General features: G+C 40.3%; 1 pseudogene; it reads right to left on the bottom strand.

The window, feature by feature from the left end:
- Positions 1 to 22761: 22761 nt before the first annotated feature.
- Positions 22762 to 23204, bottom strand: LOC150006898 (ubiquitin-conjugating enzyme E2 D3 pseudogene; annotated as a pseudogene).
- Positions 23205 to 23474: the final 270 nt, after the last annotated feature.

Below are 23474 nucleotides of genomic sequence, written 5' to 3'. Positions count from 1 at the left end.
TTTTATGTTAAGTGTAATCCTCCTGGAAACCAAAAAGAAAATAGCAATAGAGTATACACAAATGGAAATAATAAGTAATTTAAACATTCTACTACAAAAAATAAAAGAATATGGAAATGAGGGACAAAAGACTTACAGGGCACAGAGAAAACAGCACAATGACAGAAGTAATATCTGAAATGTATTAAACTTTCCAATCAAAAGAGATCTGCGGAGTGAATCAAAACACATCATCCACCCTGACTGGCATGGTTCGGCTGGGCATCGTACTGCAAGCGACGAATCACCAGTTCAATTCCTGGTCGGGGTGCATGCCTGGGTTGCGGGCCTGATGGGAGAGGCAGTCAATTGATGTTTCTCTCCCTCTCTTCTTCCCTTCCTCTCTAATAAATAAATAAATAATTTTTTTGAAAAGAAAACAACTATATGCTGCCTACAGTAAGACTCGAGATCCAAAGACAAGTGAAAATGAAAGGATAGAAAAATAAATTACATGCAAATAGTAATCAGAAGAGAGCAAGAGTGGCTCTCCTAATATCAGACAAAATAGATGTTTAAAAAGGCTGCCAAACAAAGGACGTTATATGTTAATAAACTTTCAACATAGCAAGAAAATATATAACATTTATGCACCTAAGGACAGGCAATCAAAATATATGAAGCAAAAATGGACATAACTGAAGGGAGAAATAGTTCTTCAACACCAGTTGGAGAATTTGATACCCCACTCTTACTGGATAGAACAACCAGACAGAAGATAAAATAATGACATAGAGGACTTAATAAACTCACTAGAACTAACAGGTATATACAGAGAACACAATAACAGCATAAACATTCTTCTCAAGTGCAATGGGATATTTTCCAAGTTAGATCATATGTTCTGCCACCATTTGAGTCTCAATAGGTTTAAAAAGAAAGGTCATACAGAGTAGCTTCTAAGACTACAACAAGATGAATTAAAAATAAAACTAGAAAATTCACAAAATTGTGGAGATTAAACAACTCATGAATCAAAGAACAAATCACAAGAAAAAGACATAAAGATGAATGAAAATGAACACAACATTCCAAAACTTATGGGCTGCTGTGAAAATGGTACTAAATGGGAAACTTAGAGCTATAAATAATTACATTAAAAACAAAGATCTCAAATCAACATCCTCACTTTAAAATTGAATGAAAGAAAAAGAACAAAATAAACCCTGGTTGCAGAAAGGAGGAAATAATAACGATGAGAACACAGGTAAGTGAGAATAAAGAATAGAAAAACTACATAAAATTGATAAAACCAAAAGTTGGTTTTGGGGGAAAAAAAACAAAATTGACAAACCTTTAGCTAGATAGACAAAAAAGGGAAGACTGAGATTACTAAAATCAGAACTATAGTGAGGACATTACAAATTCTACAGAAATACAAAGAGGACAACATAGAAAAAATGTATAGATTTCTAAAACAACCTACCAAGACTGAAGAAGAAATAGACAATCTGAACAGACCAATTACTGGTAAGGAGATTGAATCAATAATTTAAAATCTCTGAAGAAAAGCCAATCCTTCTGAAACTCTTAAAAATCTAAGAGAAGGGAACACTCCCAAACTTAATGAGGCCAGCATTACCCTGATACAAAAGCCAGACAAGGGATAATGACAAGAAAAGAATACTAGAGGTTAACATTTGTGACATTGAGCATATATGCATTTATTTTCACTGAAGATCTTCATCTATACATATAATTTTCATTCCTGTCTTACCAAGTTTAGCCATGACTTCGGGGATAGTAAAAGGGAGCAATTTTATTTCACTTAATACTCAGGGTTCTGTGACGCTGTAATCTGTTGACATGGATGGCATATCTTACAAATAAATGATATCTCTTTCAAAAAAAATAAAACTAGAGGCCACTATTCCTGATGAATATAGATTTTAAATTTTTCAATAGAAAACTAGAAAGCCAGATTTAACAACACATTAAAAGGATTGTACACTGTGATCTAATGAGATTTAATCAAAGGAAGCAAGTATAGTTCAACATCCATAAATCAATGTGATACACCACATTAATAGAATGAAAACAAATCATATGATCATCTCAATGCAGAAAAAGCATTTGACAAAATTTAACATCCACTCATAATAAAAATAACATATTAACAGCCATCTGTGACAAGCCCACAGCTAACAATGCATACAATGGTGAAAAGTTTATAAAGCTTTTCCTCTAAAATAGGAATAAGACAAGGGTGCCCATTCTCACCACTTCTAGTTAGCACAGTAGTAGAAGTCCTACCCAGAGCAATCAAGCAAGACAAAGAAAGAAAAGGCATCAGAATTGGAAAGGAAGAAGTAAAATTGTCTCTATTTGCTGACGACATGATTTTATATATAGAAAACACCCCCAGAACTGTTAGAGCTAATCAGCAAGTTCAGTAAAGTTGCAAGATAAAAGATTAACAAAGAATCAGCCCTGGTGGGTGGCTCAATCCATTAGGTATCATCCCACAAAGTGAAAGGTTGCCAGTTCAATTCCCAGTCAGGGCATATGACTGGGTTACAGGTTCAATCCTGGTCAGGGCACATACGAGAGGCAACTGATTGATGTTTCTCACATCAATGTTTCCCTTTCTCCCTCTCTCACCCTTTCTGCTGTTCCTATCTCACATTGATGTTTCCCCCTTCCCTTCCCCTCTCTAAAAATAAATAAATCTTAAAAAAACAAAAAATCAGCCCTGGCTGGGTGGCTCAGTTGGTTGGACTGTCATCCTGTATACCAAATGGTTGCAGGTTGGATTCCCAGTCAGGGCACATGCCTAGTTTGCAGGTTTGATCCCTGGATGGGGCGTGTATGGGAGGCAGCCAATGTTTCTCTACCTTCCTCTCTTTCTAAAATTAATACACATATTCTTGAGTGAGGATATTTTTAAAAACCAGTAACATCAATACATTAATTACAAGTTATCTGCAAAAGAAAACAATTCCATTACAATAACATCCATAAAATAAATAGGAATAAATTTAACCAAAGGGATGAAAGACTGCTACACTAAAAACCACAAGACGTCGGTAAAACAAATCCAGGAAGACAAATAAATGGAAAGCTATCCTGTGTTCATATATTGGAAGAAGTAATATTGTTAAAATGTCCATACTACCCATGACATCTATAAATCCAATGCAACCCTTATCAAAATTCCAGTGGCATTTTTTACAGAAGTATAAATAACAGTCCCAAAGTTAATAAAGAATCACGAAAGACCCTAAATAGCCAAACAATTCTAACGAACAAACTGAAGGGATATGTGGGGAGGTAGAAGAGAATATTGGGGGGATAAATGGTGATGGAACGAGACTTGGAATGCTGAACTCAATATATAGGTGATGTATTATAGAATTGTACACCTGAAACCTATGTAATTTTATTAACCAATGTCACCCCAATAAATTCAATTCTAAAAAACTGAGAAGCATTACACTTCCTGATTTAAAGCTATATTATAAAGCTAAAGTAATCAAAACAGCATGGCACTGACATAAAAACGGACACACATACCAATGGAACAGAACTGAGAGCCCAGAAATAAAGCCATGTATATACAGCAAACTAATATTTGACAAGGGAGCCAAGAATGCTCAATGAAGAAGAGATGCTCTCTTCAATAAATGGTGGTGGAAAAATTAGATATTCACCTAAGAAGGAATGACACTAAATCCCTCTCACACCATTCACAAATCCTAACTTGAAAGATTAAAGACTTAACTGTAAGAACAGAAACCATACAATTCAAAGAAGAAAATGGAAAAAGCTTCCTGACATGGATCTTGGCAACCATTTCTGGATAACAGTTCAAGTACAAGCAACAAAATTAAAAATAAGCAAGTGAAACTACATCAAACTAAGAAGCTTATGCACAGCCAAGGAAACCATTAACAAAATGAAAGACAACTTATGGAATGGAAGAAAGTATTTGCAAGTCATATCTGATAAGGATTAATATCCAAAATACATAAAAACTCATATAACTCAATAGCAAAAAACAAGAAACAAACCCAAACAACCTGATTTAAAATGGACAGAGGCCCTGACTGGTGTGGCTCGGTTGGGCATTGTCCTGCAAAGCGAAAGGTCACCAGTTTGATTCCTGTCGGGGCACATGCCTCAGTTGTGGGCCATCCCTGGTTGGGGTGCATGTGATAGTAAACCAATCGATGTTTCTCTCACACATTGATGTTTTTCTCCCTGTCTTTCTCCCTCCCTCCCCTTCTCTCTAAAATTAAATAAATAAAATCTTTAAAAAAATAAAATGACCCTGGATGGCATGACTCAGTGAATTGAATGCTGGCCTGCGAACCAAAGGGTTGCTGGTTTTATTCCCGGCCAGGGCACATGCCTGGGTTATGGGCCAGGTCCCCAGTTGGGGGCATGTGAGAAGCAACTAATCTATGTTTCTCTCCCATATTGATGTTTCTCTCCCTCTCTTACTTCCTTCCTTTCCCTCGCTCTAAAAATAAATAAATAAAATCTTTTTAAAAGATAAAATAGACAGAAGATCTGAACAGACATTTCTCCAAAGAAGATATACAGATAGCCAACAGGTACATGAAAAGGTACTCAACATCACTAATCATCAGGGAAATGTAAACCAAAACCACAATGAGCTACCACATACACATTTGAATGGCTATTATCAAAAAGACAAATGATAACAAGTCCTGGCAAAAATATGGAGAAAAGAGAACCCTTGTTTACTGTTGGTGGGGTTGTAAATTGGTGCAGCCACTATGGAAAAAATACGGATGTTGCCTAAAAAATTAAAAATAGAATTACCATATGATCCAGCAATATCACTTCTGGGAATATATCTAAAGGAAATGAAAACACTATATCAAAGAGATATCTGCACCCCCGTGTTTATAGCAGCATTATTTATAATAGCCAAGACAGGGAAACAACTTAAGTGGTAAATAAGGTGGTAAATATTATTCACCATGAGAAAGAAGGAAATCCTGCCATTTGCAACAATATGGATTTACCTTGAGGGCATTATGCTAAATGAAATAAGTCAGAGAAAGACCAATACTGTATGACTTTACTTATTTATATGGAATCTATGAAAACAAGCAAACAAACAAACTCATAGAAAAAGAGATTATATTTGTTACCAGAGGTTGGGTGGGGGAGAATTTTATGAAAGTGGTCAAAAGATACAAACTTCCAATTATAAGATAAAACAATAATGCCCTGACTGGTGTGGCTCAGAGGGTTGAGCATCATCCGACAAACTGGTTCCTAGTTAGGGCACGTGCCTGGGTGGTGGGCCAGGTCCCGATTGGGGGTGCAATCAATCAATGTTTCTCTCCCTCACTTTCTCCCTCCCTCCCCCTCTCTCTAAAAATAAATAAAATATTAAATAAAAACAAAACAAAACAGTACTGGGGATAAAATATACAACATGATGACTACAGTTAACGCTGTTATATGGTATATTTGGAAGTTGTTAAAACAGATTCTAAGAGCTGTAATCACAATGAAAACAAGCATTTTTTTCTTTTTTGTATCTATATTGACTTTTAAAAATTAATCTTAACAGTAGTCCCTCTCTATATCACAGTTCACTTATTGGTGGCCCATTTATCATGGCCTCACTGTATCATGGGATTTTTTTAAACTTTATATTTTAATTATCATGAAATTTTCGCTGTATCACGGGATTTTGCGGTACTGTGTACATATGTTGTAAAAGTTATGTAGATTTAAGAGTGTAGAATATGTTTAAGAACATAAGTAGTGTTTATAAGAGTGTGGAAAAGGTTAATAAGGGAGTGGGAAAGGTTAATAAGGGACTAGGAATGGTTTATAAGTGTGTGGGAAGGGTTTATAAGCCTTAAAATATATGTAAATACTAAAATAAATGTAAGGTTCCTACTTCGCGGATTTTCACCTATCACGGAGGGGGCGGGGGTCTAGAACATAACACCTGCGGTAAGTGGGGGATCACTGTATATGTTAACTTTTATAAGTTGTTATGCTGTACACCTTAAACTTACACAGGGCTGTATGTCAATTATATCTCAATAAGATGGGAAAAATAAGAAAGAAAAAAAAGACATTATCCACAGAGTAAAAAGACAACCCACAGAATGGGAGAAAATATTTTCAAAGCATATATCTGATGAGGGCTTAATATCCAGAATATATAGAGATTTCCTAAGACTCAAAATAAAACAAGCAAACTGACTCAAAAGTGAACAAAGAACTTGAATAAACATTTCTCCAGAGATGATACATAAATGTCCAAGAAACACATGAAAAGATACTCAACATAACTAATCATTAGGGAAATGCAAATCAAAACCACAATGAGATATCACCTCACACCCATTAGGATGGCAAAGATGTGGAGAGACTGGAATCTTTGAGCACTGTTGATAGGAATGTGTAATGGTACAGCCTCTGTGGAAAACGGTGTAGCAATTCCTCAAACAATTAAAAATAGAATTACAATTTGATCCAGCAATTCCCCTTCTCAGTATCTACTAGAATGAAAAGAATTTGAAGAGATATTTGTACACCCATGTTCACAGCAGCTTTATTTATTAAATATATCATTGTCATTTTATTATAGTTGTCCCAATTTTTCCCCCTTTGCCCTCCTCTGCCCAGCCCACTCCCTACTCCCGCAGTCAATCCCCACACTTTGACCATGTCCACTGGTCAGTCATATGTGCTCTTTGACTAACCCCTTCCCCTTCTTTCCACCATTATACCCCTCCCCCCTTTCCTCTGGTCACTGTCAGTCTGTTCCTTGTTTCCATGCCTCTGGTTCTACTTTGCTCATTAGTTTATTTTGTTCATTAGATTCCTCTTATAGGTGAGATCATATGCTATTTGTCTTTCACTGATTGGCTTATTTCACTTAGCATAATGTTCTCAGTTTCCATCCATGCATTCACAAAAGGTAGGAGTTCCTTCTTTTTTCCCCTGCACAGTACTCCATTGTGTAAATGTACCATTCATTTTGATCCACTCTTTTACTGATGGGCACTTAGGCTGTTTCCAGCACTTGGCTATTGTAAATAGTGCTGCTACGAACATAGGGGTGCATGGGTTCTTTTGAAGTGGTGATTTAGGATTCTTAGTGTATATTCCCAGCAGTGGGAATCACTGGGTCAAAAGGCAGTTCTATTTTTAGTTTTTTGAGGAAATTTCATACTGTTTTCCACAGTGGTTGCACCAGTCTGCATTCCCACCAACAGTGCACTAGGGTTCCCTTTGCTTCACATCCTTACCAGTATTCATTGTCTGTTGACTTACTAATTAATGATGGTCATTCTGACAAGTGTGAAGTGCTATCTCATTGTGATTTTAATTTGCACCTCTCTGATGGCTAGTGATGTTGAGGATTCTTTCATATATCTTTGGGCCATCTGTGTGTCCTCCTTGGAGAAGTGTCTATTCAGGTCCTTTGCCCATTTTGTAATTGGATTGTTTGTCTTCCTGGTGTTCTTTATATATTTTGGAGATTAAACCCTTGTCCAATGTATCATTGACAAATATGTTTTCCCATATGGTCTGTTCCCTTTTATTTGGATAATGGTTTCTTTAGCCATGAAGGAGCTTTTTAATTTGATGTAGTCTTATTTGTTTATATTTTCTTTTATTTCCTTTGCCCTAGGAGATATTGGCAAAAATATTGCTATGTGGGATACCTAAAAATTCACTGCCTGTTTTTCTCTAGAGCTTTTATGGTATCATAACTTACATTAATTAAGTCTTTTATCCATTTTGAGTTTATTCTGGTGAATGGTATAAGTTGGTGATGTAGTTTCAATTTTCTTTGCATGTACCAGTCCAGTTCTCCCAACACCATTTATTGAAGAGGCAATTTTTACTCCACTGTATGCTCCTCACACCTTTGTCAAATATTAATTGACCATAGAGACATGAGTTTATTTCTGGGCGCTCTATTCTGTTTCATTGGTCTATGTGTCTGTTCTTATGCCAGTAACAGACTGTCTTGATTATAGTGGCCTTATAGGATAGTTTGATATCAGGTATTGTAATTCCTCCTACTTTGTTCATTTTTCTCAAGATTGCTGAGCTATTCGGGGACTTTTTTGGGGTTCCATATAATTTTTTTAAATACTTGTTCTGGATCTGTAAAATATGCCATTGGTATTTTAATAGGAATAGCATTGAATCTATAGATTGCTTTGGGTAGTATGTTAATTATTCCAATGCATGAAAATGGTATACACTTCCATTTATTTGTATCTTTCTTAATTTCTTTCTTCAGTGTTCTATAGTTTTCTGAGTACAGGTTTTTACCTCCTTAGTTAAGTTCATCCTTAGGTACTTCATTTTTCTTATTGCTATAGTAAATGAGACTTTTTCCTAGTTTCTGTTTCTGATATTTAATTGTTGGTGTACAAAATTGCCCTAAATTTCTGAATATTGACTTTGTATCCTGCTGCTTTACCAAATTCACTTATTAGGTTGAGTAGTTTTTTTGTGGAGACTATAGGGTTTTCTATGTACACTATCATATCATCTGCAAATAATGACAGTTTTACTTCCTCCTTTCCAATTTGGATGCCTTTTATTTCTTTTTCTTTTCTGATCACTGTGAAGAACTTCCAGTACTATATTGAATAAGAGTGGTGACTTCCAGTCAAGATGGAGGCCTAGACAGACACACTGCATCTCCCTCCACAACTAAGAGGGAATACAACTACCGCAAAACTAGAGACAACCAGAAGTTCCAGAAAATCGATCTGCATGGAAGTCCAACAAAAAAAAATATAAAGAAGAAATACTCATCCAGACAGGTAGGAGGGGCAGAGCCGGGGCAGAAAGGATGCGGTGTGGTGGCGGCAGGAGCGGTAGCAGCGGCAGGCTGGCAGAAAGCGCAGTCCCACATTTTAAAAAGTTGAGAGGGGCACCTGAGGAGCACTCCCAGCACCAGACCAGACCACACAGCTCATGGTTCCAGCACCGGGGACAATAAAGCCTCATTGTTTCTGACTGTGCAAACCAGTGGGGGTTGGGGCGGAGGCAGAAACTACTGGTCTCTCAGCAGAGTCTGCTTGTTTAAAGGGACCCCATGGTCCTAGAACATCCACAGATCTACCCACTCTGGGAACAACGGCCCGGGCAACAGCTAGAGAGGTGTCAGTTACATACAGAAGTGGGAGAAGTGCCTGGAAAAGGGCAAGTGCTGAGCAAGTAGCATTGTTCCCTCTCAGACACCTCTCCCAACAGTGCCACAATGTGGTGAAATGGGTCGCCCTGTACTGACGATTACCTAAGGCGCCACCCCTTACAACATAACAGGTGCGACAGTGAGAGACTCTGGGTCCCTCGGAATGGATGAAGAAACTACTCACTCACCATCTGAGGAAGGAAGGGAGGGGGTTTTCTCTGAGGGAAATTGCTCCCGTTTCTTTATTAGCTAGGGTTTTTATTTGCCACACACGGAAATGCATCAGGAGAACATGCAGCCCTTCCCCAAATGGTAGGGAGGGAAAGGAAAGTGCAGATCAGTACAGGGTTGAAACACTCAGGTATTTTACACAGGTCAAAAACATTTCCTCTTACTTAATCGTTCTGTTTTTCACATTCTACTGACAAGTATTTGAGGCTGTTCAGAGAAAAACACAGCGGCTTCTCTTTTCCTTAAAAGCCACTTTGTATTTCTATTCTATCTTTAAAATCCCCTGGAGGGTGGGATTCATAGCAAGCATGAAAGATAAGAAAGTTGCTAGTTAAGACCCAAGATCCCATTTTGGGGCAAGGCTTCACACAGCGGTCGTCAAAGTCTATGTAGATCTTTTGTTCTGAGGTGGGTTTCTTGTAGACAGCATATATGGGGGTCATGTTTTCTTATCCATTCAGCTACCCTATTTCTTTTGATTGGAGCATTTAATCCATTTACATTTAGGTCATTATTGACAGGTGCTTATTCATTGTCATTTTTCCCCTTTGTACCTGTCTCTCTCTCTCTCTCTCTTTATCTTCATCATCTTAAAACAGTCGCTTTAGCATCTCTTGCAATGCTGGTTTGGTGGAGTTATATTCTTTTAGCCTTATTTTGTCTGGGAAACCTCTTATTTCACCTTCCATTTTGAAAGAGAGCCTTGCTGGGTAGAGTAGTCTTGGTTTCAGGCCTTTGTTCTTCATTGCTTGGAATATTTTTTGCCATTCCCTTCTGGCTGGTAGTGTTTCTGTTGAGAAATATGATGATAACCTTATCAGAGCTCCCATGTATGTTTTTAGCTGTTTATCCCTTGCTTACTTTCGGATTCTGTCTTTGTCTTTGAATGTTGCCACTTTAATTATGATGTGTCTTGGAGTGGGCCTCTTTGGGTTCATCTTGACTGGGATCCTCTTTGCTTCCTGGACTTGCATAACTTTTTCTTTCATCAAAGTAGGGAAGTTTTCTGTCATTCTTTTTCAAACGGGTTTTCTATCCCTTGCTCCTCTTCTCCTTCTGTTGTCCCTATTATATGGATATTATGTTTCATGTTGTCCTGCATCTCCCTTAACCCCTCTTCATTCTTTCTGAGCCTTTTTTCATTTTGTTGTTCTGTCTGGGAATTTTGTTTTATTTACTCCTGCAGCTCGCTGATTTGATCCTCTGCTTCATCTAACCTGCTTTTAATTTCTTCTACTGTGCTCTTCATTTCAGATGTTTTATTTTTCATTTCCTCTCGGCTCTTATTGATATTTTCTATGGCCTTTTTCATGATGGTGTATTTCTCAGTAAGTTCCCTGTAGCTTCCCTGGAGTTCTTTGTAGTTCTCATCCTTATAATCATTATTTTGAACTCGATGTCTGATAGTTTGCTTGCCTCAACTTCATTTAGCAGCCTTTCTGGGGACCCCCCCCTTACCTTTTGATTGGGGGTTGTTTCTTTGTCTCCCCATTTAAGTGACTCTTCTATGTTTGTGTGTATTAGATTGGTCTGCTTTGTCTCACTGTCTTCATGGTGTGACCTTCTGTGTTAGAAGACCTGTGTGACTTGGTGGTGCTGTCCCTTTGAGTTCCTGAACTTGATGTTCTTCGGCTGCCTTTTAGGCCATTTTTGTGGTATCTCTGGTTGTAATTGGGTTTTGGTTGTTGTTGGGTCATTCCTGGTGGGTCCTTTCCTCCAGCTGGCTGACTGAGGCCTCTCCACCCACCATGCATTTTATACTGTTGTACAGATACTGTCTGTGAGGGGATCTAGCTGCCTGCAGCAAATCTCAGGCATTCAGTTCCTGCCTTCCAGTCCTGATCCTGCTGCTCTCTCTCTGGAGGCTCAGCCAAACTCTCCACTCTGAGCAGCCCTCTGCTTACGAACCATGCTGGGTCGGGTCCCACAGTTACTGCATTCTGTCCCTCAGAATTTTGTTTAGCACAGTTGCTGTCTCCATGGTACAGAGACAGGGGAGTCCAAAAATCCCCAGAGTTTGCAGCTGGTGGATGGGGAAAAGGAAGCAGTTTTCAGAATCCCTCCACATGCCTGAGGCTGGTGGCTAGTGTCTTTCTTACGTAAAATTGCTTGGGTGCTTCCAAGGCCTCAGGTAGATGGGAGGGGTCTTGAACCAGGGGATGGTATGGAAAAAGCACACAGAGCCTATGTAAGGTTCTGTGAATGGTCAGAACTGTTTGCAACACCTACTGCGGCAGAGGACGCAGTCAGGGATATATAAGCAGCTGCGGACATTTTAGCTCTCTTGCTCTCCTGTGCTCCCTCCATGTGGCTTGGAGAAGGGGTCTCCAGGCTGCTTTAAGAGGCTCTTGCCATGCGGTTTTGAGGAGAGGAGATTCATGCGGTTTGCAGGAGGAAGGCAGTTTACAAGGAGGCTGAGAATCCAGGCGGTTCTGCATTGAGAGCTGGAGGGCACCACAGCACAGAAAGGACCTCCCCAATCAAAATTGAGTGATTGGCGAGAGAAACAAGATGGCGGAGGAGTAAGTGGAAGCTACACTAACTTCATCCTAGAACTAGTCTGGATTTACAATGTAATTTTGGAGAAATCATCTGGAATAACCAACCGAACACCAGCTGGAGAGGTCTTATAACCACAGAGAGACAGAAAAGGCAGCTACATCACAACGTGACCGGTAGGGAGTGCGGAGATGCGGAAGGGGCTGGCTGGCGTCACACGGGTGGCAGTTGAAGGGACTGAGAAACAGCTCAGCAGCCGGGGGTTCCCCCTGAGAAGGGCAGGGTCTAAACCCCCAGCTGAGCTTCCTAGCCTACAGCAACAGAGTGGAAAGTAAAATAGTATCCAGCTGAGAAAAGCGAAAAGCCACAGGGTTTCTTGCTAGCCGGAGAGAAACAGCTGGAGAAAAAGAGCTCTTAAGCAGATCACATATGAAAATATTCTGCCCCCACTTACCCTGAGCACAAGCAGAGGGAAGACAGAGAGGACTGGAGATGCTTGGGGAGAGTTTGGTGTGGTGGCTTTGTGGGGAGAACTGGGGAAGCGGCCGGCCGGGTCCCAGTGCTGACTCATCCCCAGTGCTGCAGGCAGACCATTCCGGGCCAAGTGGCGTCAGCCTGAGGGGAAGCAAAGGCCCTGCCTACAGGAATTAAGCTGCCACACCCACGGTCCTTAAACCTGACAGCTAATCACAGATTGAATAGATTAACAACGAAAGAAGACAGACAAAGGCAGTAGATCCCTGGAAGTCTCCAACAGGCTGCCTAGGCCCAGACTGGTACAGGATCTGACGCCACCAGGGGCAGATCCAGGAAGTGCAGATCATTCTAAGAAGCAGCAACAAACAATAGGAGTCACAAAAATGGGGAGACAGAGAAACAACCCCCCATCGAAAGGAAAGGTAGAGTCCCCAGAAAGAGTGCTAAATGAAATAGAGGGGAGCCAACTATCAGATACGGAATTGAAAGCATGGATTATGGAGAAGCTCAATGAGCTCAGCGGAAACTACAAAAAACTCCAGAAAAACTACAGTGAACTCCAGAAGAACTATAAGGAACTTACTGAGAATTATACCAGCATCAAAAAGGACATGGAAGCTATCAATAAGAACCAGGAGGAAATGAAGAATACGATCTCTGAATTGAAGAACACAGTAGAAGGAATTAAAAGCAGGCTAGAGGAAGCAGAAAATCGGATCAGCGAGCTGGAGGACAATGTAGACAAAAACTCACAGACAGTGCAACAAAATGAAAAAAGACTGAACAAGACTGAAGAGGCTCTAAGACAGCTGCAGGACAACATGAAACGTAATAATATCCGTATCATAGGAATTCCAGAAGGAGAAGAAGAAGAGCAAGGGATAGAAAACCTCTTTGAAAAACTAATGACAGAAAACTTCCCTAACATGAGGAGAGAAAGAATCATGCAAATCCAGGAAGCACAGAGGGTCCCAATGAAGATGAACCCCAACAGGCCCACTTCAAGACACATCATAATTAAAATGCCAACATTCAAAGACAAAGAGAGAATCCTAAAAGCAGCAAGAGAGAAACAACTAATAACATACAAGGGAGCTCCAATAAGGCTATCATCAGATTTCTCAGCAGAAACACTACAAGCCAGAAGGGAATGGCAAAAAATATTCCAAGCAATGAAAAACAAAGGCCTACAACCAAGAATACTCTACCCAGCAAGGCTCTCATTCAAAATGGAAGGTGAAATCAGGAGTTTCCAAGACAAAAGAAGGCTAAAAGAATACATCTCCACCAAACCAGCATTGCAAGAGATGCTAAAGGGTCTGCTTTAAGAAGATGAAGAAACAGAGAGAGACAGAGAGGAACACGAGTACAAAGGGGGAAAATGACAATGAATAAGTACTGAAAGAAAGAAGGAACTTCTACCATTTGCAACAACATGATTGGAACTAGAGAGAATTATGCTTAGCAAAATAAGCCAGGCAACAAAAGAAAATTACCTTATGCTATCACCTGTTAAAGGAAACTAATGAACAACACAAACAAATGAGCAAAATTGAACCAGAGGTATGTAAACGAGGAATAAACTAACAGTAACAAAGGGGGAGATGGGAGGGAGAGAAGGGGTAAGAAGGGGAAGGGTCTAGTCAAAGAACATGTATAAATGACCCATGGACATGGACAACTGGGTGGAGACTGAATGTGGAAGAAGGGGGGGCAGGGTGCAGGGAAGCAAGAGCGGAAAAAAAGTGAGACAACTGTAATGGAAAAACAAACAAACAGAAAATTTTTTAGTGGGGGGAAAAAATAAAAATATAAAGAATAGAAATGCAAGTTCAGTGAATATTAGAAGGACAAGGATTTTCCTTCACACTGTATATTTTTCTCCCTATCTGATCCCTCCAGAATTTGGCATTCTAAAGAAGTAAGTAATGACCTAACTTTCTTTGCATAAAACTAATAAGACCAGTTGTTAATAGAGGTTTTATTTTTTCTTTTTTAACTAAGACTTTGAATGGAATGTCATGCCTAAAGGAGACATGCTTGGGCTTTGGTTGTTACCAAAAAGCCCTGAGCAACTGGGACTGACTTTCAAAGGTAATAAAAGTCAACGAGATAAAAGGCCTGGTACCTTGGATGGATGAGCAGTCCATAGCAATCTTTCCAGAGAAGGAATGAAGGTTGTTTTCCTGAAAGATGGCTAGAAGGGACCTTAAGGCACAATGGAAAACCAGGAGGACCTGGAAAAGACAAGTGTTTACAGGCAAGGCTGAATGCCAGGTATGTGGATCTGCTTCTGTGCCTTGAAGGGGAGACTGAAGGTCACCCTAAATGTTCCTTGCGTAAGTTCCAGCAAAGCAGAACTACAGATCATAAGTGATCATTTGCTGCTCTTGTTGTGTTTATGCAAATGAACAGGATAAATTAAAAATGGACTTAATGCAGTCCCTTTAATGACAAGGAGGGTAATCTTAGGGAGAAAAATCACGATTCAAAGAAGATCACAATGCCCAGTGGTAGACTATAAAGTAGTGCAACTAACCATCTTTAAAGTTTCTTTTCATTTAAAATTTGTTTTCATTTGAAAGTTAAACTATGTGGCATTATCAAAGATGTTTAATTTACAGGCAAGAAGAATGTCAAATGCCTTGCAACTGGATGTCTTTCCGATAAGACAGTCCTACAGATTTAGAGACTTGTATGTGGGTTATGTTACATAAATTAACATGTGTTTTCTGTTTTCAAAGGGCATAAGCCTACGATCTCATTACCTGAGTGATTGTCTGTACGTATAGACCTCACTTAATCCTGTCTGCATTGCTGCCTCCTGAGACTCAATGGTTTGGCTGAACTAAGTGGCTGGGTTGGTGAAGAACGGGGTGGTCTGTGGGCTTCACTTTAAAACTGGTTTCTCTTTTCTATCCTAATGGCTTGGACAGAAAGAGCCCAGAGGCCTGAGAGGGGGGAAACCTAAAATATTTCCCTCAGTCCAAACTAAATATAATGAGCAAAAGGGTTTTGGACAGGTGAGATGTACCTGGCATACCTTCCTCCAAAGAAGCCCTTATTTTCCCTAATGTGGGACATTGAAAAATTAATACCTGCCTTTTGTCATCTAGTGGTTACGGATTGAATGATGTCCTTTAACCCTGTTCCCCCAGAATACAACAAGGATGCCAGCCTGTTAAACCAAGCATGCCGTTGTCCAGAGATAGCCAACCAACCTGGAGTCTGCACGATCCTTCCCCTTGTGGGAAGGCCACCCTCCCCTCCACACCCCCACTCTTATTAGGGATTTCTTGACCCACGGGTAGGTAGGACGACGACCATGTCCAGCTTGAAGCAGCTAGAGGAGCTCGAGACCTTCGTCCATTGTCCTTTATAAGATTATAAAGGGTCTTAAGTCTGAGAGGGAGGGATTGTTATTTTTTATTGTTAAAATATTTAACTAATTAATTAATTATTTTTTAAAAAGAAGAAGAAGAATATATGAAAGGGTGAGACAGGAGAGCTTGTATGTACGACCCATGGGCATGGACTTGGAGGGGGGATTGTTGGGGAGGGCGGGTGCTGGGCGGAGGGGAGCAAAGGGGAAAAGATTGGAACTATTGTAACAATATAATCAATAAAATATACTTTAAAAAAATTGAGTGATTGGCAGCTGCTGGTAAAACTGAACTGTGTTTGGAAAGTAGGGAAATGGTGTTAATGACCTTCCTAAGACTGGCCAGGTTTGGTAGAGGGGAGGCAAGGATATGTGTTTATGGGTGTTTTAAAGAACATAAGACGTAACAGCAGAAATCCGCAAATAATCTAAATCTATATAACTGTTAAATAAACAATTCTTTTTCTTTTCACTAAACTCTGGTATTGAGAGTTATAATTCTGGTGGCGGACAATCGGACCCCTAACTAAAGAGCCCATGGGTTTGTTTTCAGTTGGAGCAGCCCAGGGGTTCTGTAACATCCATGCACACAGGCATGTGGGCCAGGGTTCCTGCTGAGTCTTGGGTCTTGCCTTAGTTTCCCCTTTCTGTGTGGCCCCCATGCTCCAGCACCAGTCCCTGGAAGCCCCATTCTTTTTGCACTCCCTCTCCCCCAAAATCACAGTCTCTCACAGTCAGGTCTGGCCACTGCTTCCAGAGCTTCCGACAGTTTCATACAAAGTTCTCACTTGATCCTTCCAGGACAGCGCCGGGAAGAGCCCTGTGGCTATATAATAACACAGGGTGGTGGTGGAGTGTTGACCCCACTTCCTCCAGAGATTTGCAGCTTCAGGCAGGCCTGCTCCCCTTGTGCTGTTTCTGGGGCTTGCACCTCCCAGGCCTTTTCTCTCCACCCCAGTAGTGATCAGTAGCTGCCCTGACTCTGTTTTGCCAGAAGTGCTGGGCTGGGCAGCTGTGGCAGCTCCACATAGAAAGCACGGGCAGCCGTCTCCCTGGAGCCCTGCAGGAGGGCTGGTTCTTGCTCACTGCTGCACAGTCTCCGTGCTCACTCACAGCAGCTTTCACTCACTGTCTGCTCTGTGCTTTTACCGCAGGGCCGATCTGGGATGGGAGCAGGTGGACGGGACTGCTAGCTACTCTGCCACCATCTTCTTTCCCTGTTTGTTGTTGTTTACAAAAAAACAATCTTTCCAACATTTCCAAGATTCTTGTTTTCTTGTCAGTTTTCTTTCTGATTTTTCCAAACCAGATAACTTCTTGGGAGACATTTTAAAGGGCTTGGAATTTTGATAATGAAATAAATCACTCCTACTCAGTAAATCGTACCAGGCCACTCATTACTCAGTCTCACAGTCTCAGCTGAGTGACCCTGCCCATTTTCAGATAATGGGGACAAGACTGCTCAGAGGGTAGGAAGACACAGGATAGGTGGGTGCTCGTAAGCAAAGCCTTCCACTGCCTGTGTGGGATGCAGGGTCATTTTGCATTTCAGCAGTTACATAGGGAGACATCTGCAGAGACTTCAGTTGCCTGACAATACTTTTGATTTACTGAAGTGATCTTTTAATTAGAAAATACTTGCAGCATATAAATAAGCATAGGAAACAATGATACTTATGTACCACCTCCAAGCATAAACAGAGGTTAACATTTTTGTCAGTTTTGCTTCAGAGGTTTCATTTTAAGAAATAAAATGTTTCTGATCCAACTGAAGTCCCACATCTGTTTCCCTACCCTTCCTCCTCAGAGGTACCTATTATCCTGGAGTTAGTGCGTATCATTCCCATGAATGGTGGTGTACTTTTACTAACTGTGCTTTTACCTGCAAACAATAAACCATTGCTTTGGGTTTTTATAAGTTTTGCATAAATGATAGCTATGTGATCATTTGTCATTCTTTTGGCTGCTCAGTATCAGAGGCCTCTTTCCAGAAGGAGGAAGGGTCCCCTCTGCCATAAAAGCTAAAAGGCCAGCTTCCCACTGTCCCAGCCTTCCTAGAAGTTGGGGACTGGCATGTGACCTAGGCTCTGCCATGAGACCCTGACCCCTGGCAGAGATGGTCACCGGATTCCCTGGAGGACCTCGGGATCCACAGCTGTGCAGCTGCGCGGTATAGTCCTACATCTTCAGCTCCCCTGGTGACGGTGAATTACCTACTATCTTCCCAGTGAGTCCTTTTTCTGCTTCAGTCTGTTGCTTACTGTTAAAAAACTGATTTAAAATGATACTTTTGTAACTTGCTTTTTCCATTCAGCATCTTTTTAGATTAAAATGAATATATGTAAGTGAAGGGGAGAAGAATATGTCACTCCAAAAGAGGCCACTTTGGTATATTGATTATTTTTTAATTATAGGTACTTAAAGAAACAGCTGGTGCAAGGAAGACACCCTGACTTGCCTGTGTCTCGCTGAACACAGGAGATAGATCTCCCACGTGAAAGGAACCCACGCTGGACCAGGAAGGTCTTACCACCATGAGATAAAATAAAATGAGCATTTTCCTCACTCTCAAAGATCAACTAGGAGAAACATGGAAAATGAGATACAGTGAATTGAGGAGCCCCCTGAAATCCTGAGCGACAGGGTGGTGGGACAGCCCATGGCAGCAGCGAGCAAGCAAGGGGGTTAAGGGATGATAGCAGAGCGCACGTGCCGCTGCAGGTAAGAATGTCAGTAACAAGACACAACAGCAGTACCAAATACTTACATAGCATTTGCAAAGAAGTTGAGATGAAGGGAGTCTTAACAAGGTCACCCTGTTAGCAGGTGGCAGAGGCAGAATTCACACCTAGGTTATCTGGCTCCAGAGTCTGTGCTCTTCCTCTCTCTGTCCTATGCAGCCTCTTGTTTTCCACTCTCACACACACAAATGCATGCACTTGAATGTGAGGAGCAACAAAATATATGCCTTGAGCGTGAGGAGCACACCCTCAGGTATAAAAATAAAATCTCTCATTTGCAGCAACTAGAACAATCCCAGGCTGGTAGCAAGAACATCACTGGATCTGGTTTGGTTAAGGGAGGAGGACTGAGTGAGGAATCACACAGGCAAGCCATTGTGATGGCCTGGCTACAGATTGAGGATGGCTGCTGTCTCTGCCACGCCTCCCACGAAGAGTTCATTTCCCACAATTTGAATCACTGACTTGCTGACATGTTTTGATCAACAGTAGCAATGCTGAGACTTCCAAGGCTGGTCTTTAAGAGAATTGCTACTGCCCTTGCTGGCATGGCTCAGGTGGTTGAAGCATCTTCTAGTAACCAAAAGATTGCCCGTTTGATTCCTGGTCAGGGCACATGCCAAGGGCTTGATCCTCCTGTTGGCTGTTGGGGCACAGGTAGGAGGTAGCTGATCGGTGTTTCTCTCTCACATCAAATGTTTCTCCTTTCCCCTCTCTCTCAAACAAGAATAAAATAAACCTTTAAAAAAAAATAAGAGAACTGCCATTTCCACTTTCACTGCTTGAAACACTCCTTCTTGGACCCTAGCTGCCATGCTGTAAGGAAGCCCATATTGCCTCAAGGAAAGGCCCATGTTCAAGAGAATCTGGACTCCATGTTCTAGAGCCCCAAGCCAATGGTCAGCACCGACTGCCAGCGTGTGAGTGGGCCATCTTGGAAGTGACAGCCCCCGTTGGGCTTCTGAATGACTGCAATCCCAGACATCACTGCACAGAGCAGACTCACGTCCTTCCTAAAACACAGAATTTATAAAATAGCATTCTTTGTCTCAAGTAACAATTTTGTCTTAAAGTCTGTTTTGGTTGATATTAATGCAGCCACTATAGCCCTCTTTTTGTGACTGTGTGCATGGTATATCTTTTTCTATCCTTTTGCTTTCAACTTGTTTGTGTCTGAATCTAAAGTGTGTCTCTTTTAGACAACATATAGTTAGAACATGTTTTTTAATTCATTCTGCCAATCTCTGTCTTTTAATTGATGTATTCAAGTCATTTATATTTAATGTAATTACTAATAAGGTAGGCTGTACATTTTGCTATTTGTTTTCGGTATGTTTTTTTTCCAATAGCATTGACTTTTATTCATTCATGCTAAGTCACCTGAAATGATATCTGTTAACATTTAAATGCTCATTAATGTAAATGGCTGAACAAATCTATTTCAATGGCTACTTAATATCCCACATAGTTAAAAGTCACTTCAACACAGCCTCATGACAACTCCCACACAAAAACAGTACTTTATCTTGTAAATTTAAACCCGTTATTACTCTCTTGTTATATTTTTTGTTTGTTTGTTTGTTTTTTAGCTATCAAGTGTATAAGGTAAAGGAAACACTTAGTTAGATGGGAGTTGCACCTGGAAAGTAAATTCCCTAAACTGGGCCTCAAGTTCATCTATAAACTCCAGGGTTCTCAATATCTTGTGCAGCATACTTAAGCTACACTATCAGAATACCTTATTAATTCCACATAAATCAGGTCAATGGGTCAACCTGTAACAGACTGTGCACCTTTTTAAAGTATATTTTATTATGTTGTTACAGTTGTCCCAGTTCTTTTCCCTTTGCTCCTCTCTGCCCAGTATCCCCCTTCTCTCCATCGATCCCACCCACCTTAGTTCATGTCCATGGGTCGTGCATATAAGTTCTTTGGCTTCACCCTTTCCTACATTATTCTTAACTTCCCCCTGTCTGTTTTGTACCAACCGGTTATGCTTCTTAATCACTGCAACATTTCCCCATTTCTCCCCCTTCCCCCTCCAGCTGATAACCCTCCAAATGATCCCCATACCTATGATTCTGTTCCTATTCTGGTTTGTTTAGTTGAATTTTGTTTTTATTTTGTAGATTCAGTTGTTTAGAGTTGTGAGTTTGTTGTCATTTTAATGTTCATAGTTTTGATCTTCTTTTTCTTAAATAAGTCCCATTAACATTTCATATAATAGTGGCTTGGTGATGATGAACTCCTTTCGCTTTACCTTGTCTGGGAAGCACTTTATCTGCCCTTCCATTCTAAAAAATAGCTTTGCTGGATAGAGTAATCTTGGCTGTAGGTCCTTGCTTTTCATCACATTGAATACTTCTTGCCTGCAAACTTTCTTTTGAGAAATCAGCTGATATTCTTATAGATACCTCTTTGTGGGTAACTCTGCTTTTCTCTTGCTACTTTTAAGATACTCACTTTATCTTTAACCTTTGGCATTTTAATTATGATGTGTGTTGTTGTGTTTCTTTGGGTCTAGCTTGTTTGGGACTCTGTGCCTCCAGGACTTGTATGTCTATTTCCTTCCCCACATTTGGGAAGCTTTCCTTCATTATTTTTTCACATAAGCTTTCAATTTCTTCCTCTTCCTCTTCCCCTTCTCGCACCCCTATGACTCAGATGCTGGCATGTTTAAAGTTGTCCCAGAGGTTCCTAAGCCTCTCCTCATTTTTTTCAATTCTTGTTTTCTCATTCTGTACTGGTTGACTTTTTTTCTTCCTTATGTTCCAAGTCATGGATTTGAACCCCAGTTTCCTTTCCTTCACCATTGGTTTTGTGTGGATTTTCCTTCATTTCATTTAGCATAGCTTTCACTTCTTCCTTTCTGTGTTTGCTTTACTTAAGCGTATCTGTCAAGTCTGTGAGCATCTTTATCACCAGTGTTCTGAACTCTATGTCTGTTAGGTTGGCTATCTCCTCGTCGCTTAGTTATCCCACTGGAATCTTGATCCATTCCCTCTTTTGGGTCATACTTCTCTGTATCCTCATCTTGACAGGCTGCCATATTTGTTTGCCTCTGTGTCTTAGGTAGAGCTGTCACACCTGTCTGGACTAGTATTTCTTCTTTGTATCTTTGTTTGTTGGACTTACATGCAGCTCATTTTTCTGGAAGTTCTGGTTGTCTCTAGTTTTGAGATAGTTGTATTTCTTCTTAGTTGTGGAGAGAGACACAGCGTGTCTGTCTAGGCCTCCACCTTGGCCAGAAATCCAGACTGTGCACTTTTAATTGAACATGGCAAAATAGTCACTCTTTTGAACTTTACATCATTTGATGTCACACCATGAAGCAAATCCCAACAGTATATACAAAAACAGCTTTGCATTTACAAAAGATTGTTTTCTATACTGATTAATTGAAGCAGCTAACTCATTGGTTTATACAGCTTTACTGAAAAATAAAAGTCAATTTCTAACAGAGCTATTAGTTGATCACTCATCCATTGACAACTTGCATCATTTATTCAGTGCTATATTAAACAGTGTATTGGAAGATAGATTAATAGCTCTAAGCCTCCTAATAATTTAAATGAAAATTACACAGTGTTTTGGGACCTTACTTATGGAATACAGAGGGTGTTTGACTTTTAATTTTTATGCTCTATAGAACAAGAACAGATCATTCTTTTATTGACGTATAAAATACATCATCTTTTCTGTTCTGTTGATGCTATAAACTAAATACCAGTTCTCCAGCCACATCAGTTATGAGCATAGAGTATATCATGTAACCTCAGATCTCTGACAGTGGAAGGCTTAAATGAGAACGGATGTTGCCAGAAAAATGCTGCTTCCTTTGATGTGACAATGGAGCATCCACCTCCCAACCCCGCAGATGATTTCTTTGGCATGCTAGAGCAGAGAGGAATGGTTTTAGTCTCATAACCAAGGTAGAGTGAAGGTACTGGCCACATAATACTCATGCTCCACTCTAAAATATTATGAATCTTGGGCAACTGTTCTCTTGTAACTATTTAATAGTTTCTAAAAGCAGTTGATTGTCCAAAGCTGGGAGAACTTAAATCTTCTCAGATGAGCATGTGAATAAGTGGAGGGAGGTACACAAAAATAAAATTAAAAGAGATGAGGTCTGATAGGGGAGCAGCCAGGTAAGAAAATTAAAAAAAGAACAGTAATTTAAAGTTTATTCCAGCTATAATTCAGGTTATTCTGACCTTAAGGTAGCATCACATGGCATACTTCGAAGTCCATTTCCAAGATATTCTGTTGTACTTATCTCTGTCTGTTTGATAGACCTATGCAATCTCTGGCACTAGGGGTCACCTGTGTTTGGACCACATAGCAGTGAACAAATATATAAAAGAACTTTAGAAATACTTAAAGCAGGAGACCACTGTGATGCTAGAATATTGAGACAAATGCTGCCATTACTCTTAATATTTGGATGACAAATTCTTGTTGTAAATGTAACCTTAAGTGGTTTGAAAGGGTAGTCTGTAGGAAAATGAATTGTCAAAAAGAATACACTGCCTTGATATGGGCTCCCATTAGGTCCCGTAATTGTGGCTTGCCAATGAAACATATCATCCCCAACTGGACCTGTAGAACATTGTGCTGGAAGGTCGCGGGCCGAATCACCAAGTTCTTTATTCATCCATTTCAGTGCCATAGTCTGTGCTTGTGTCTGGCTCCTCACTGTCTCTGTGTATGCTCAAAGGTCTGACCAAAACTCTTGATTATAAGAGTTTCCTTCCCTTCACCATTGGTTTTGTGTAGATTTTCCTTTGTTTTATTTAGCATAGACTTCACTTCTTCCCTTACATCTTTGCCGTACTTAAGCATATCTGCCAAGCCGGTGAGCATCTTTATCACCAGTGTTTTGAACTTCACATCTGTTAGGTTGGTTATCTCCTCTTCTGTTAGGTTGGCTATCTCCTCA

This window comes from Furipterus horrens, unplaced genomic scaffold (genome assembly GCF_987537825.1).
Source record: "Furipterus horrens unplaced genomic scaffold, mFurHor1.1.pri manual_scaffold_6, whole genome shotgun sequence".
NCBI lineage: Eukaryota > Metazoa > Chordata > Mammalia > Chiroptera > Furipteridae > Furipterus > Furipterus horrens.
This window is presented reverse-complemented; position numbering and strand designations above follow the sequence as displayed.